The following is a 16,287-nucleotide window of genomic DNA, read 5'->3' as shown; positions in this document are numbered from 1 at the left end:
GGGGCGCGTCGGCTTGAAGAGCGCGCATCCCCCCGCAGGATAGGGAGCGATGTGCGTCTGGAGTAGTAGCGCGCCAGCTAGACGTCTGGAGTGGGGCGCATCGGCTTGAAGAGCGCGCATCCCCCCGTAGGATAGGGAGCGATGTGCGTCTGGAGTAGTAGCGCGCCAGCTAGACGTCTGGAGTGGGACACAGGAAAACCTCCCGTAGAGAATTAGAGAGCGCACCGGCTGTGTCCCACTCCAGGCAAACGGTGACAGGTGGCGATGGCTGGCACCTCGTCTCACGCCGGAGACGAACCAGCATACAGATACAGATAAGATAAGGATACGGAATAGAGAGAATAAAGAACGACCCGACGAGGACTGAAGGGGAAGTCCAGCTAATTAGAACACACATCAGGTGCGTGATGGTAATTGATACTTGACTTAGAAGTGTGTGTTCAGCTCGGACCAATCAACACAGAATCCTCACAGTACCTTAAAGGAACGGAGCGAGGCAGGGAATGCAATAAATCAACAACGCGAGGGTGGGGGCTGGTGAGGTGAGGAGACAGGGAATTAAAGGTCCAGGGAACAGGCGAACCTCACACAATGACGTAACCACTACACCTCTGAGGCAGTCCATACTGGTACCATAATTCCTACCGGGAATTTGACTCAGGCAGGCCAGGCCAGGCCAGGCCCATACCCATACAGTACAAGGGGTCGGCAATTAGGTTTGCTCACGGGCCAATTTTTCCTCAAGCCATTGAATGGCGGGCCAGGACCAAAAACAATGGCTAATTTAATATAATGATAGTGAATCTTTTTTAACTCTGTCAAACTAAACGAGCTGCATAGGTGGCATAATAAACTGTAAGCGACATATACATGTTTGCACTGTCTTTTTTCTATTATAAAGTGCCTCTCGGGTGCATAACACATGAACAGATCAGTTATTTGATTTTAATGCAGGTGCTCGCATTATAAATCGAATGTATTATTATTATTATTATTATTATAACACATGAACAGATCAGTAGGGTGGGCATTTGATTTGCAGCACCGCGGCGGGGGTATTATAAATCGAATGTATTATTATTATTAAAACACAACTCACCATAATGCAGCCCTGCCCTGGGCTTATTATTGTTTCTGTTTCGGTCCTCCAAAATCCCTGCTAATGTTTGAAACATGTCAAATGTCCACTTGCGTTGAATGAATCTTCTGCCAACTTGAACACAGTTGCTTCATTGCCTCGTGTTGCCATGTCAACACGCGAGAGTCACCTGTTGCGATAAACCCGTATTTTAAGTATGACTCCTGTTTATTAAAAGAAGCTTTATGTGTCTTGGAGGTTGTAGGCTCCTCTTCTGGCTCCTCAGTTGGTATTTCCCCGTTGCAAAGAAGCTATCCAAAGACATTTGTTTTGTTAACGTTAGTCGCTCGCATGATCGCTTCCCAAACGCGGAAGTGAAAGTGCGTTAGGGAAAATATACACGCGGCCCGGTGGGACTATTCCATTGGTTCTCCCAGTCCACGTGACCATTTCTAGCATTTCAATTGGCTATAGTGACAGACATAGATATGATGAATAGATAGATACAGCTTCACAAAGACACTCTGTCGTCACAAGTGAATATTTCCTGCGTGTAAAATAAATATCATATTCTCAAAATAAACTGACAGGCCAAAAATGATTGCTGGCGGGCCCATTTCGGCCCGCGGGCTGCCTATTGCCGATCCAATAAAGTGATCAACATCCGGAGTTTCCACGTCAATTTCAATGTCCATCTGATTCAAAACTCGTGTAGTAACACGGAAGAGCCCTTCGGAGCTAAACCAATCAGAGAGCGTCTTCGCAAACTGCGGCTACGAAAAAAAATCACGCATTCCTGCCTGCTTGCCTGCACTTATTATGCGCAAATATAAACATGTATACCGACCTGGCCTGCTTCGGAGTTCAGTGGCCTGACTGCGGGCACAAACAAACAAATTTAAAAATAAAAAAAGCATTTGCCAGTCTGCCAGCTGCAGCCAGGCCATGACAGTCTGCCAGGCCACCGGGAAAACTCCCGGTGGTCCCGATGGTCAGTCCGCTAGTGGTCTGAGGCGACCAGAAGATGTAGAGCATGCTTAATTTAGCATTACTTTGTCTTTATAATAAATTGTTTATTATTATTCTTATTGTAAGAGTAAGAGTTCTCAACTAGAAATAAAACCATGTACCATTATGCCAGGGATATTACCTTTGACGCTCTCACAATGTCCATAAATTCAAGCTTCTATTGACTTCAATGGAGCAGCTTCTGGAAGTGTCTCTTGAAGAAATCACTGATTAGATGCTCAAGTTATTGCTTTTGGGAGAGTTGTTTACATTCACAACGGGGGGGGGGGGGGGAAATCACATGTATGACAAACATAGATTATATTTTATACACCACATACTTGACCAGGGGTAGCCTATAGACACGACATGGCCATATAACATAGCAAACAATCCACTGAGCAATTTTAACTCTGAATATAATAGGATTGTTCTGAGCATTACAGTTCTATGAAAGGTTGACAGACAAGTCCAACAAGACAACTTGATGAAGTAGTAAGCCTCTGTTGTATGTAGCAGAGGTGAGCTCACTTTGATGGAATAAACCCTGTAATATTCAACCGCCAGATGTGAGATTAGATTTGTCCGTTTGTCCATTTGTCGTGTATTGCATCCTGTGCATTTCATGACTAAAACTTAAATCCCATTTGAAATCAACAAACAGATTATGTCACAGTCTCTGCCGGGCTTCTCTCTCTCTCTCTCTCTCTCTCTCTCTCTCTCTCTCTCTCTCTCTCTCTCTCTCTCTCTCTCTCTCTCTCTCTCTCTCTCTCTCTCTCTCTCTCTGGTCAGTCAGGTATGGAGTGCAGGTGTGCTGCTGTCAGCGGAGCAGCTGATTGACGTCAGTGATATAACCCCACCGCAGATGTCATGAGGCTGCCAGATAGTAACTTCGTATTTCAGTTAGTCGTGTTATACTGCTCTCGTATAGTTATCTAGTCCGTTGTTCTCTGACCGTGCCTAACCCTTTGTTGTCCTCCTTTCCCTGCAGTCCTACCTGGCTCTTCACCCTGATCTCTGGCTCTCGATAGACGTGTTCTGATCCCTGCCTTCTTGACAACTCTCCTTGCCTTTTCCCCCGAACGTATGAGGACCTGTACCCGTGTATAGACCCCTGCCTGTCTGACTAGCCTGTACCCGTGTATAGACCCCTGCCTGTCTGACTATCCTGTCCCGCGCACGCCCTGGACTGTACGAGAATCCCCCCCATGTAATCGACCTCTGCCTGGATACCTGACTACTCCTTTTCTAATTAAATATATCCATACCGGTGCGGCTGGGTAGCGCAGTGGAGAATGCACTCGCCTACCACCGCAGAGACTCTGGGATCGAATCCAGCTGTCAGCGGTACCTCCGGCTTGGTCAGTCGTCTCTACTAACACAATTGGCAGTGCTAGCGGGTGGGAAGCCGGCCGCTGTATGTGTCCTGGTCGTTGTAAACTGCGGTTCCTACTGGTCGGTTGGGGCGCCTGTTCAGCAGGGAGGGGATCGGGGGGAAATAGCGTGAACTGTCAGGTGAAAATAAGTGGCTGGCTGACTCCACATGTATCGGAGGAGGCATGTGGTAGTTCTACACCTAAATTGGACTAAATTGGGATGGGAGAAAAAAAAGGACAGAAAAAGTGAGAACAAAAACATATATATCCATACCAGGTTTTAACAAGACCTGTCTGCCGTTTCTCATTATCTAGTCAAATTAATGGAAGAACAAATATAAATGTAAGGGGGTAGGGATCAATAAGCTTAGCTTCCCTCTACTCCTTTTTTGGACATGTCTGCTAACCAAACACATTGCTCTTGTCCTTTTGTTTATAATTCCTTTTTTATTTATTTTTTTAATGTTTTTTAATTTGTTGTTATGATTGTTTGGTTTGACGGAACAAGATACCGTGATTTTTTTGGAGGAAATGGAGAATTTCATGTTCAAAAATAAACGTTTCATTCATTCATTCATTCATTCATTCATATTGGGTTCAATACGCCGAGTTGTGACAGATTATGGGACAATACATTGTTGTCTGAATTGAAAATGACGGTGGGTGGATTCTGGATCTCAAATCTTTTCTTTTTAATATATAGCAATAAATATTTTGTTCTTTTGCATGTTTAACATTTTGCATGTTTAACAATATACAATACAATAGATAGATAGATAGATAGATAGATAGATAGATAGATAGATAGATAGATAGATAGATAGATAGATAGATAGATAGATAGATAGATAGATAGATAGATAGATAGATAGATAGATAGATAGATAGATAGATAGATAGATAGATAGATAGATAGATAGATAGGCAGACAGACAGACAGACAGACAGACAGACAGACAGACAGACAGACAGACAGACAGACAGACAGACAGTCAGACAGACAGACAGACAGACAGACAGACAGACAGACAGACAGACAGACAGACAGACAGACAGACAGACAGACAGACAGACAGACAGACAGACAGACAGACAGACAGACAGACAGACAGACAGACAGACAGACAGACAGACAGACAGACAGACAGACAGACAGACAGACAGACAGACAGACAGACAGACAGACAGACAGACAGACAGACAGACAGACAGATAGACAGATAGATAGATAGATAGATAGATAGATAGATAGATAGATAGATAGATAGATAGATAGATAGATAGATAGATAGATAGATAGATAGATAGATAGATAGATAGATAGATAGATAGATAGATAGATAGATAGATAGATAGATAGATAGATAGATAGATAGATAGATAGATAGATAGATAGATAGATAGATAGAAAGATAGAAAGATAGAAAGAAAGAAAGAAAGAAAGAAAGCAAGAAAGCAGAAGAGGATATACAGTGTAGGATTGTAGGACACTGAGCACTGGCAAACACTGGGGGCTGCTGTGGTACAATGAGAGGAGATTATCTGTGTCTCAATTGTAATAGTCTCGGGCCAGATGATATGGCCATCTGCTACCATGGTAACGAGACCACAGTGAGTGCAGGTAATTAAGGAATTGGGTTGAATGTGTGCTGTGTAACATGAGAGTGGTGGCTTTGCGCCACACAATTATGTTATGGATAGCAAGGGCGCTCCTCTCCTGTCCTCCTCTCACAATAGTTAATTAAAAACAATTCAGATGGATTGGATTGTTTACAAATGATACATGTATCCATTCTGAGAAAAAAGGAATCCTATATCTACTGTACTTAATATGATAATATGAGTTTCAAGTTTCAAGTTCAAGTTTCTTTATTAGTTGTACAGAAATACAGAATACAGAATACTTTTGCATGAAATGCTTCTTTATGTTTTGCTCCTGAGAGTGTGCTAGATAAAATAACAAGATAGTGTAAAATAGTATAATATAAGTATAAAATAGAAAGTATAGTACGTAAACAAGTGTAAACAAAACAAAAATGTTCAATATACATATATACAGTATATGTACAGTCTATACTTCTGTACAGTCTATACAGTCAGCTACTATACAGTACAGTGTAGAATGGTCCCAACAGGTCCACGGAGGACGCCATAGCCCATGTGCTGCACACAGCAGCATCACACCTGGACAAGAGGCAGGGGAACTATGTGAGAATGCTATTCATCGACTACAGCTCAGCATTCAATACCATAGTCCCCTCCAAACTCATAGCCAAGCTCAGGGACCTGGGCTTGAACTATGACCTCTGCCAGTGGGTCTTGGACTTCCTGATGGGCAGACCCCAGGTGGTGAGGGCAGGCAACTGCACCTCCTCATCCATCACTCTCAACATAGGGCCCCCCCAGGGCTGTGTTCTGAGTCCCCTCCTCTACTCCCTGTACACACATGACTGCGTGGCACAGCGGAACAACAACACAATCATCAAATTTGCTGACGACACAGTAGTGGTGGGCCTGATCTCTGCAAACGATGAGAGGGCCTACCTGGAGGAGGTTAAGGTTCTAGCGGGATGGTGTCAAGAGAACTGCCTCTACCTGAACGTCAGCAAAACAAAGGAGATGATTGTGGACTTTAGGAGGTTGGGGGTCAGGGACTACAGCCCCCTCAGCATCGATGGGGCACCGGTTGAGAGAGTGAACAGTTTTAAGTACCTCGGAATCCACATATCCGAGGACTTGACATGGACCACACACATTGACAGTGTTATCAAGAAGGCACGACAACGCCTCTACTTCCTTAGGCGCTTAAGGAAGTTCAACGTGAGTCAGAAGATCCTCAAGAACTTCTACTCATGCACAATAGAGAGCATCCTGACTGGCAATATCACCTCCTGGTTTAGGAATAGCACTGCACAAGACCGCAGCAGACTACAGAGAGTGGCCCGTTCAGCCGAACGCACAATTGGAGGGGGGCTTCCCACTCTCCAAGGCATTTACAACAAGCGGTGCATGGGCAAGGCGAAGAGAATAATCAAAGACTCCAGCCACCCAAACAACTGCCTCTTTGAACTGCTGCGGTCAGGCAAGCGATACCTGAGTCTCATGGCAAGCACAGAGAGACTCAGAAGGAGCTTCTATCCCCAGGCCATCAGGATGCTCAATGAACAATGAACAATATGAACAACAATATTTAAATTTCACTATTATTCCATTGACTAGCAGATAGCCTAATGAGAGAATGTATGACTGACTATTCTGATCATACTGTAGGTTTAACACCCTCCACTGTCATCTGCCCACCTACATGTATAGACCGTTATGAAATAACTACATCATCTTAGACGGGGGTCCCTGATACTAAGACTACATTTGACCAAATTGGGGTCTGTGGCCTATTGTGTATCAATCAGGCGGTCCCTGGTTAAGAATTGTTGGCATAGGCTATATAAGCAGCTGCCCTGCGCCAGCTGGCCAGGCGCACCACAGAATGCAAAGCTGTTTTTTTGTTTTTTTTCACCCTCACAACTCCTGTGACTGCAAAAACGCTGCATCAACAAAGCCAGATTAGACAGTAGTGGAGGCAGCAGCAGCATCCTGAAGAGAGAGAGAGCGTCCTCAGGGACCAAGAGAGAACACAACAGAAGGCATATGATTATGAAGATGGAGGTGTGTCATTAAAAAAAGAACCTGTTATGTTACCTTTTGAACTGTAAAATAAGCTAATGAGAGGTTAGATAACATTACAAGCCTGCCTATCTACCACCAGCTGTTCTTTTCCTTTAAAAAGAGTCATAGATGTGTAGCAATGAGCATTATTAAGCATGGGCTACAACTTGTCTTCATGATGGCCAGAGCTGTATTTTAGACGGCTACGTGTGACCTGTGTGACTTTCTCTCCTTCCCAAATATGGCAGAACCGATACATTTAGGGTTAGATTCAGGAGAACACGTTTGGACTCAATGGAGCAAATCTGCTCAATCTAATAGGTTTTCATAGCAATAGTAGCCTACATCTGCAAATGGCCTGAAACGTTATGTAGCAGGTGCCACCTAGCACCTGCCACGAAATTCGACCGTGCCTCGAGTGGGAGTCGAACCCCGAGCGTCTGCACCGGGGCCGACATAACAAACCGTTGCGCCAAGAAGGGAATTCCCCCCTAAGCGCTCGGTTTATATGCCTCTGGGGAGTGAGTTTTACACACTTCTATGTGCCGTAGTCACACTATCGCGGCACATATCCGTTACATTCACCCCCCCTAAACTCACACCACCCAAGGCATCCGGGTCACGGCACCACTGTAGCAGGTGCCACCTAGCACCTGCCACGAAATTCGACCGTGCCTCGAGTGGGAGTCGAACCCCGAGCGTCTGCTCCGGGGCCAGTATAGCAAACCGCTGCGCCAAGAAGGGAATTCCCCTCTAAGCGCTCGGTTTATATGCCTCTGGGGAGTGAGTTTTACACACTTCTATGTGCCGTAGTCACACTATCGCGGCACATATCCGTTACAGTTACATGAGACCATTTTACCAAGTTGGAATGATCTCACCAAGGGTAAATATGTGTGTATGTTTGTGTGTGTCTATGTGTACAGTATATGTATGTGTGTGTGTGTGCGTGTGCGTGTGTGTGTGTGTGTGTGTGTATGTGTGTGTGTGAGAGAGTGAGGAAGATAAATATATAATGTGTGAATCAAGATGGTCAGTGACAGGGCCAGTACAGTTCACTAATATAAGCTTAGTCTTAATACATAAATTAACATACATTTAGTTTTAAGACTGTATTAAGTATGGCTGCCCCCATTAATGTCACTCAGTCCTCCTAAGATGTCATAATGCAAAGTATTTAACTCGTCCTCTTTTACTGTTTGCTATAGCGCTACCATTAGCTTAAAAAGATTTGAGCTCATGTCAGCTACCAAATATTGGTGCTAACACTAGCTATACTGTTAATAAAATACCATCTATGACTATCACTAACAATGTGATCTCTAGTTATATGTGTTAGTGCAGAGCTTCAATTCTATGGGTAATCCCCGAACAGGCATTGTCTCCTGAACGCTATAGTCTACCTACCAGCCAGCCATCATACAATGAGTGGCACTTGTAACTGAGGGGTACAATTCCCTGACTGTATTGATAAGTATGGTATCATTAAACCACTACCGCTTTATGTACTTTAATTACTGGCCATACAGTACATGATATCTAAATATAATGAACACTTCCCACAATGAACCGGTTCTACACAAAGTTGTCTTTAAGTATTTATTGCAGCAAAAGGTACATAATACTTCTCTATTATACTTTGAATGCACTTGTAAGGCAAAGGAATGTGCGTAGGCAAATCAACAATGAATGCCCATTCTCTGGTTACGCAGGAGGTAATTATACAACCTGAATCTTAGGGAATTATATCTATGGTACACTAGTAATATATAGCGGGAGATACTGGAAGGGTCCCCCTGGTTGTAAGCCAGAAGGGGTAGAGGATCTGTCGGTAGTAGAGAGTCTGGTCAACGATGACTAAGGAGACTCCAAGTACAGGAGACGGTGCAATAGTCTCTTGATCCACAGACGAATACAGCTGTTCTCCGTAGACTGTAGCTCCACAGTGAAGAAAGCTAGCCGGCCTCAGGCTCTCTGAGGCGCCGACTCGACTGGTCTCCTCACAGGGTAAATCCAACACGCGTAGGCGTCGGCGATTCTCCGCTCCATAAATCACAGGACCAAAGCAAATATAATCCAGCCGCAAAGGGCTATGTAGTCGTCGGGTAGATTAATCCAGTGTACATGGCCACACGGTTCTCGTCTAGGTCTCCTCGGGTGAAAGCGCCATGAAAGCAGCCCAGCCTGGATAAGAACTCTAGCTAATACGAGGAAGCGTTGGTGATGCTGGTCACTGTAGAACTTTAGCCGCATGATACACTATACACAAATAGACTATTACTGACTTAATAGAAATATGTCGCACTCGACGGTATAGCGCCAAACTCTGACAATTCAGTTATTAATTCGCACGCGGTCTCAATGCTCTATTCTGGGGCCAAACAGGCCATACTTCACCGCACGTTGTATCGTGGGTGAGGCTTCAACTTATTGGGTAACTCTTGACTTCTGACTAAGTGCTTCTGTATTCACCTGCGCCATATTTATATGCACGGTGAACAAACTAGTGCCAGCCTCATTTCTGTCTCGTAGCCCTGGGCAAGGCCGGGCATGTTCAGACATGTCTTGACGGTGACTTTGAACCTGACTCCGGAGGCACGGCTCTGGCGCCTGTGGACCGCTGTCCAATAGGAGAATGAAATATTATGGTCTGGGCTAAAGGGATATTCCGTGTATATGTACAAGGAATATACAAGGGATATCAAACGATATACAAATACTATGCAATATATATCAATAAATAAATATATATATTCGGTTTAATCTGATCCTTTGTAACAGCCGCACCCTAATTAGTACCACCTAATTAGCTAAGCAGAGACAGATTAACCGCACTGTCCACTACTCAATGTCTGTTGTGAGGGGTTGGTCAGTTCACAAAGTCATGGGGTCATGGTCGTCATCGATAGTATCGGGGAGCCTTGGCAGTTCTATTAGCCTCGCCACGGGTCGGGTGTAGATCCGCCCTTGGACGAGCACTTCGGCTGCTCGGACCTTTCCGTCGGCACCAGTGATCACTTTGCTTACGCGGCCAGCCGGCCACATAGCTCGGGGTAGTGACTGGTCGATAATCATGACGACTGTTCCTTCTGTCAAATTGTCTCTCTCTTTCACCCATTTCTGGCGGGTCTGTAGAGACGGTAGATAGTGGAGTAGGAAGCTGTTCCAAAACTTGTCAGCCAATACTTGACTGTACCTCCACATTCTTCGGCCGTTCGCTTCTTCAGGCCTGTACATTGTCTGTGGTAGCGCGGGGTCCAGCCGCCCCATCAAGAGTGTGTTGGGGGTGACTGGGTCGACATCTGCTACATCACTTGAGACGTAACCGAGGGGCTTTGAGTTCAATACTCCGTCGATCTCCGTGAGGACTGTCATTAGGACTTCTTCCGCCACGGTCTGGGCCCCAAGCACGGCGTACAGGGCTGTCTTTATTGAACGTACTTCTCGTTCCCAAGTTCCACCGAAGTGAGGTGCGTTCGGGGGATTAAACTGGAATTCAATCTGGGATGGAGCGAGGTGGGTCTTAAGTTCTGGGCCCATAGCTTGGAAGCTCTCTCTCAGCTCTCTTTCTCCGCCTTTGAAGTTTGTCCCGTGATCAGACAATAATATAGACGGTTTGCCTTTCCGCGATGTGAATCTTCGGAAGGCCATAAGGAATGAGTCTGTGCTCATGGTTGGAAGGAGTTCTATATGCATCGCTCGGGTGGTCATGCATTTGAATACAATACCCCACCGCTTCTCGGTTCCTCTTCCTTTCTTTATATACAGCGGGCCGAAACAGTCCATACCGGTGGAGTGAAAAGGCTTGTCGCCGAGTCGGAGGCGACAGGGAGGTAGGTCAGCCATCCGGGGTATACTGGGCTGCGCTCGCCACTTACGACAGTCTAGACAGGTTCGCTGGAAGCGCCGCACTGCTTCTCTCCCTTGCAGTATCCAATAACGACGTCTGATCTCCGCGAAGACTCTCTCTGCCCCGGCGTGATGCACATCCTCGTCGTATTTCTTTATGATCAGCTCTGTGACCTTGTGTCGGCTGTTTAAGACTATCAGGTACTTGACGTCATCCGGTAAGTCTGGAGCTCTCCGCAGACGACCACCCACTCTGATGAGACCATGGGCGTCGCTCTCGGGGGCTAGGTGGAGCAGTCTGCTGTCTGATGGGACGGGCTTTGCTCCCTGTAGACAGTCTAGCTCATCGGGGAACGAGTCTCTCTGGGCTCGTTGTAGTAGAAGAAGTTCTGCTTCTTCGTAGTCAGCTGCTGTAATGTCAGTAGTGAGCTGAACCTCTGGGTGGTGCCACAGGAATGTCTTTAGCTGCGCACTCTCTAGGGTGAGGCAATCGTCTATGTCGGGGTCTGTGGAGACGAGTGTGTTCAATCCACAGAACATAGATTTCTTGTTTTCGGCCTCCTCTTTACTCGCTTCCCGTGGGGTGGGTGTAGGCCACTCTTCTTCCGGGAGCTTGAGGAACTCTGGCCCGTCACTGTATAGGTTGTGACGGGTGAGGTCATCCAGGGACATTCCCCGGGTGATGACGTCAGCTGGGTTGTGTTTTGTGTCCACATACCTCCAGCTTGCTACTTCTGTTAAATCTTGAATCTCTGTGACTCTGACTCCCACGAAGACCTTGTATCTGCACGAATCAGACCGGATCCATGTGAGTACTGTCGTGGAGTCTGACCACAAGATTGTTCTTTGCACCGGAATGGTGAGTTCACGTTGGATTAACGTGGCGAGTTGCGCTCCTGCTAGGGCTGCGCAGAGCTCTAGACGCGGGATAGATTGTTGCTTTCGTGGGGCTATTCTTGAGCGAGCCAGGATGAAAGCAGTATGTATTTCTCCTCCCTCCTCTCGGGCACGCAAGTAGGCCACCGAACCGTAGGCTACTTCGGAGGCGTCGCTGAAGACGTGCAGGTCCATCTGGCACGTCTCCGGCCTCACTGTGGGTGGGAAGTAGCTGCGGCGTATGTTGACACCTGGGAGTGAGCTGAGTTCCGTCTCCCACTCTCTCCATGTGGATGCAAGGTGTTCGGGTATGGGGTCGTCCCAGCCCTGGTCCTTGTCCCATAACGCTCTTACAATAATCTTTGCCCTGGTGGTGTAAGGTAGAATACATCCCAACGGGTCATATTGTCTGGCGAGTGTTCTGTATACACTCCGTCTGGTGGTCGGTAGTGCAGTCGACCTTCCCTGCTCCTTGGTCAGGGGTGTGTGTTTATAATGGAGCGAGTCTGTTTTGAAGCGCCAGACTAGTCCTAATGTCATTTCTTGGGCTTCTCCTGGGATGGTCGCCATCCAGGTCTCGCTGCTTGCTGCCTTGTCCTCGGGGGAGAGGCTGCGCAATACTTGCGGGTCGCTGCTGGCCCACTGCCTGAGATCAAAGCCGCCTTTGATCAGGGAGGCGCGGAGCTTGAGTAGAAGGGCCTCGGCTTCTTCTGGCGTCGAGACGCTTTGCAGACAGTTGTCCACGTAGAAACTATTTCCTACACTTTGTCGGACCTCTTCATCAGCTGCTGGGTCCTCTGCGACGTGTTTTTGCAGTGCAAACGTAGCACAGCATGGGCTGCATGTGGTTCCGAAAGGGAGGACTTCCCATTGATAGATGGCTGGTTGCTCATCCCCGATCCTCTCTCTCCATAGGAACCGCAGCAGGGGCTTGTCCTCCTCCACTAGTCTCACCTGCAGGAACATCCCTTTGATGTCGCCGCTGATGGCCACCTTGTCTTGGCGGAAACGTAGTAACACGCCTAGTAGAGAGGGGCCGAGTGTTGGGCCGGGCAAGAGCTCTTTATTCAGATTTTGTGATCCGATCTGGTAGCTGCAGTTGAACACAATACGATCCTTGCCGTTGTGGTGGACTTTGTGGTGCGGCACGTACCATGATTTGGTCGTCTGATCGGCCTCTTTAATGTCAATTTTCTTTATGTGTCCCGCTGTGATTAGCTTGTTAATCTCAGCGCGGTACACAGTCTCTTGAGCGGGGTCTCTGGCTAGGCGCCGCTCTGTGTTCAATAGATACCGCTCCGTCGCTTCTTTTGGGGCGTGGAAGGTAGGCATACCCTCTCGCCTCAGGAGTGGAGTTGCGTATCTCATCACTCCGTTGACTTTGACTCTCTTTGTCCCTTGCTCGAGGAGGGCTATAGCGTAAATGTCCTCCTTGGAACGAATGTCTTTCTTTTCGTTCTTAAAGGGCATTGTCTCTAGTGTCCATAGCCTCTCGACATGCTGTAGGAGGGTGGTGTCTTCTTCTGTCACTCTGGAGTGGAGGCAGCTAGTGGCTGCTGTTCGGTTAAGAGACTTAGCGAGGGGGCCTTGTAATGTCCATCCTAGGCGGGTCTCGACTGCTGCAGGACAGCCTCTGGGCCCTGTGTGGACCCGGTCAATCGGGACGATGAGGTCTGCATGGTCGGAGCCTATCAGCAGGGTCGGGGTGGCACCGTCTATGAGCGGTATAGGTAGTTGACGCAGGTGCACATATTTATCCATCAGCTTGGCGATGGGGTAGGTGTACTGCGACAGGCCTATTTCTTGGCTGGTGAAAGCATTAGTAATCCTATACCGTCTCTCTGGCTGCCCGCTTGCTGCGATAGTGAAGGAGACATTCTCGCCCTTTATCGTCTTTAGATCTCTTCTTATTGTCCGAATCGTCATCTGGTTTTCGCTCCCCCGCAGCCCCAGCTGGGCCGCAGCGGACGCGAGGAGAAGGGTCTTCTCTGACCCGTCGTCAAGGACGGCGTAAGTGTCCATGACCTTGTCTTGGTAACTCAGTGTTACGCGGACCACCTTTAAGAGCACCCGGGCGCCCCCGCTGCTGGCGGGGTCAATGTACATAACACTTGCCTTTGTGCTGCTTGAGGGTGCAGGCTTTCTTCTGTTACTGTCGTGTAGTACATCTAGGTGGGCTCCGTCACACCGACTACACCTCTTCTTTAAGCGGCAATCGGCTGCCATGTGACTGCGCGCACATCGGTAACAGCGTCGGTTGGACTTTATCCATTGACTCACCTCGTCGGCGGTCATCTTCTTGAACGTGTCACATTGTGACAACCAGTGTTCCTTTTCGCAGTACGGGCACACCATCTTCCACTTCTCTTTCATCGAGGGGGTACTGTGGTTCTTGCTGCTCGGTACTGATTCTGATTGGTGCATGACGGTCACCAATCTTCGGCCATCGTTTGCTCTCCTAGGTCCCTCTCTGGAGCTTGGGGTGCTCCGCATGAACGTATCCAACCGTAGGCTGTTGACTTCTCTCGCCAGGAAGTCGGCTAGGTCTAGGAGGGATGGCTCGGGACCGTTAGGATCACGGTGGTCTCTTTGAAGCGCTCTTGTCGGGCGGGCGGAAGCTTCTCTAAAAACCTCTCGACATTAGAGTTCGCGTACAGTTCGTGCATACCCTTTTCTCTTTGCGCCCCCAGCATCCCTACCAGGGATTGTACCTTGATAGATAGGTCATCTAGTGAGCGATTGTCTGTGGCTGGGGGTAGGCGGTCAATATGCCTTATCTCTTGTATTACGTAGTCCCATATGCGTCCATATCTTTGGTCGAGTGCTGCTAGAGCCGCTGTGTATGGGGTAGTAGAGGTGGCATAGGCCAGCGCTATATTGTGCGCTCGGGGCACCTTGAGGTGCTTCAGTAGGATAGCATACTTGTACGGTTCATCAGCTACATCGGACATCATTGTCTCTAAGCACATTCGTAGCTCCGTGTACTGTGCTCTGTTCTCGTGGGTGAAGTCCGGAAACGTCGGTGTGCCAATGTATGATGCCATGGATGGCTGGCACATCGGTGAGCGTTGGAAGAGAGGCCTCCTAGGCGAGTCTCCTCTTACGCCTCTTGGTGGGCTGGTACCTGCTGGGTACCATGGCCCGCGTATCCAGGTGCTATTCCTCGGGGCTGGTCGTGCGTCAAGCTCACCCGTGAATTGAGTCGGGGGTCTGTAGCGCAGAGCCGCGGGGGTAGAGCCTGGGCTGTACTGGACCTCCTGGTCCTGTGGAGTACTGTGCTGCTGTCGGGCTTGACTCTCCTCCTCTCCCTCTTCTTCTTCCTCTGGCAGGTCCTCTAGATCCTGTAGTCGTCTATTTAGCCTCTCCGCGGTGTAGACCGTTTCTTCCTTGTAGCTGGGTCTCACTTGGACCGGTCGGGGAAGGGGTTCGGAGGGGGGTATAGGCTCTCTCTGGTGGTCGGGCTCAGGGTCGCTTGATCGGGTAGGGGAGGGTGCCCTTGACCCTTGTCTTGACGAGGCCCTGGAACCCCGTGCGGAGGGAGGGGGTGTTGCCCTGGTGATCAGCTGCTCCATTATCTGCGCTTATAATCGGTCGCGCTCGGCTTCGCGCTTGGTGAGAGCGAGGTCGCGCTCTGCTTCTCTTTGGGCACCGGCAGCGGCGCGCTGGGCTTCGGCAGCGGCGCGCTGGGCTTCGGCAGCGGCGCGCTGGGCTTCGGCCCGGTCCCTTACCATATTCTCTTCCGTCTGAAGGCGTCTAATCTCTAGACGTATACGATCTTCGTCGCTCCGTTGCTGCGCTTGAAGGCGTTCTCTTTCCATGGAAGAATGTTCGCGCTCACTAAGCGTCTGTGCTTGGAGTCGATCGCGCTCTGTTGAGGCTGCTAGGCTGGCGAGGAATGCCTGTGCCAGCATCTTGTCCGCCTCGCTGGGGGAAGACGCTGGTTGAGGTGATCCGCTCCTGGCAGTACTCGTTGGAGATCTGTTCTCCTGTGGCGAGTCCTGGAGATCCATCTCCGGGGTGCTCTCCTCTTCTTGTAGCGGGTAGAGTTCCATCCCTGGAGAGCTGTCTTTATCCTGGAGCTCTCCGGGGACTACTTCTTCGGTCTTGGCGGGGGGTAAAGTCATGTCGGGTCCCTCCTGGTCCCTACCGTGAGCTTGGTCAGTTACGTTAGAACCCACTAGGGCCTCTATTGGCGGGGTAGCCTGGTCGATAGGGTCGGACATAATTTTACTATCTACTTTTTCCGCGTTTACCGTCTGTAGAAGGCTAGGTAGTATATTGGCAACGTAATCCTCTAAGTACTGAGGTGTCTGCCGTCTACGCTGCGGGCGATCTACTTTAGGAGAACCGTTTTGTAGAGTGTTCATCATAGGCCATGTCAATATTAATACCACTATATTAATATTACACTAGTTACCCTCCGGCTCGAAGGAC

The sequence above is a fragment of the Notolepis coatsorum genome (genome assembly GCF_963971535.1).
Source record: "Notolepis coatsorum genome assembly, chromosome: 14".
NCBI classification, from domain to species: Eukaryota; Metazoa; Chordata; class Actinopteri; order Aulopiformes; family Paralepididae; genus Notolepis; species Notolepis coatsorum.
This window is presented reverse-complemented; position numbering follows the sequence as displayed.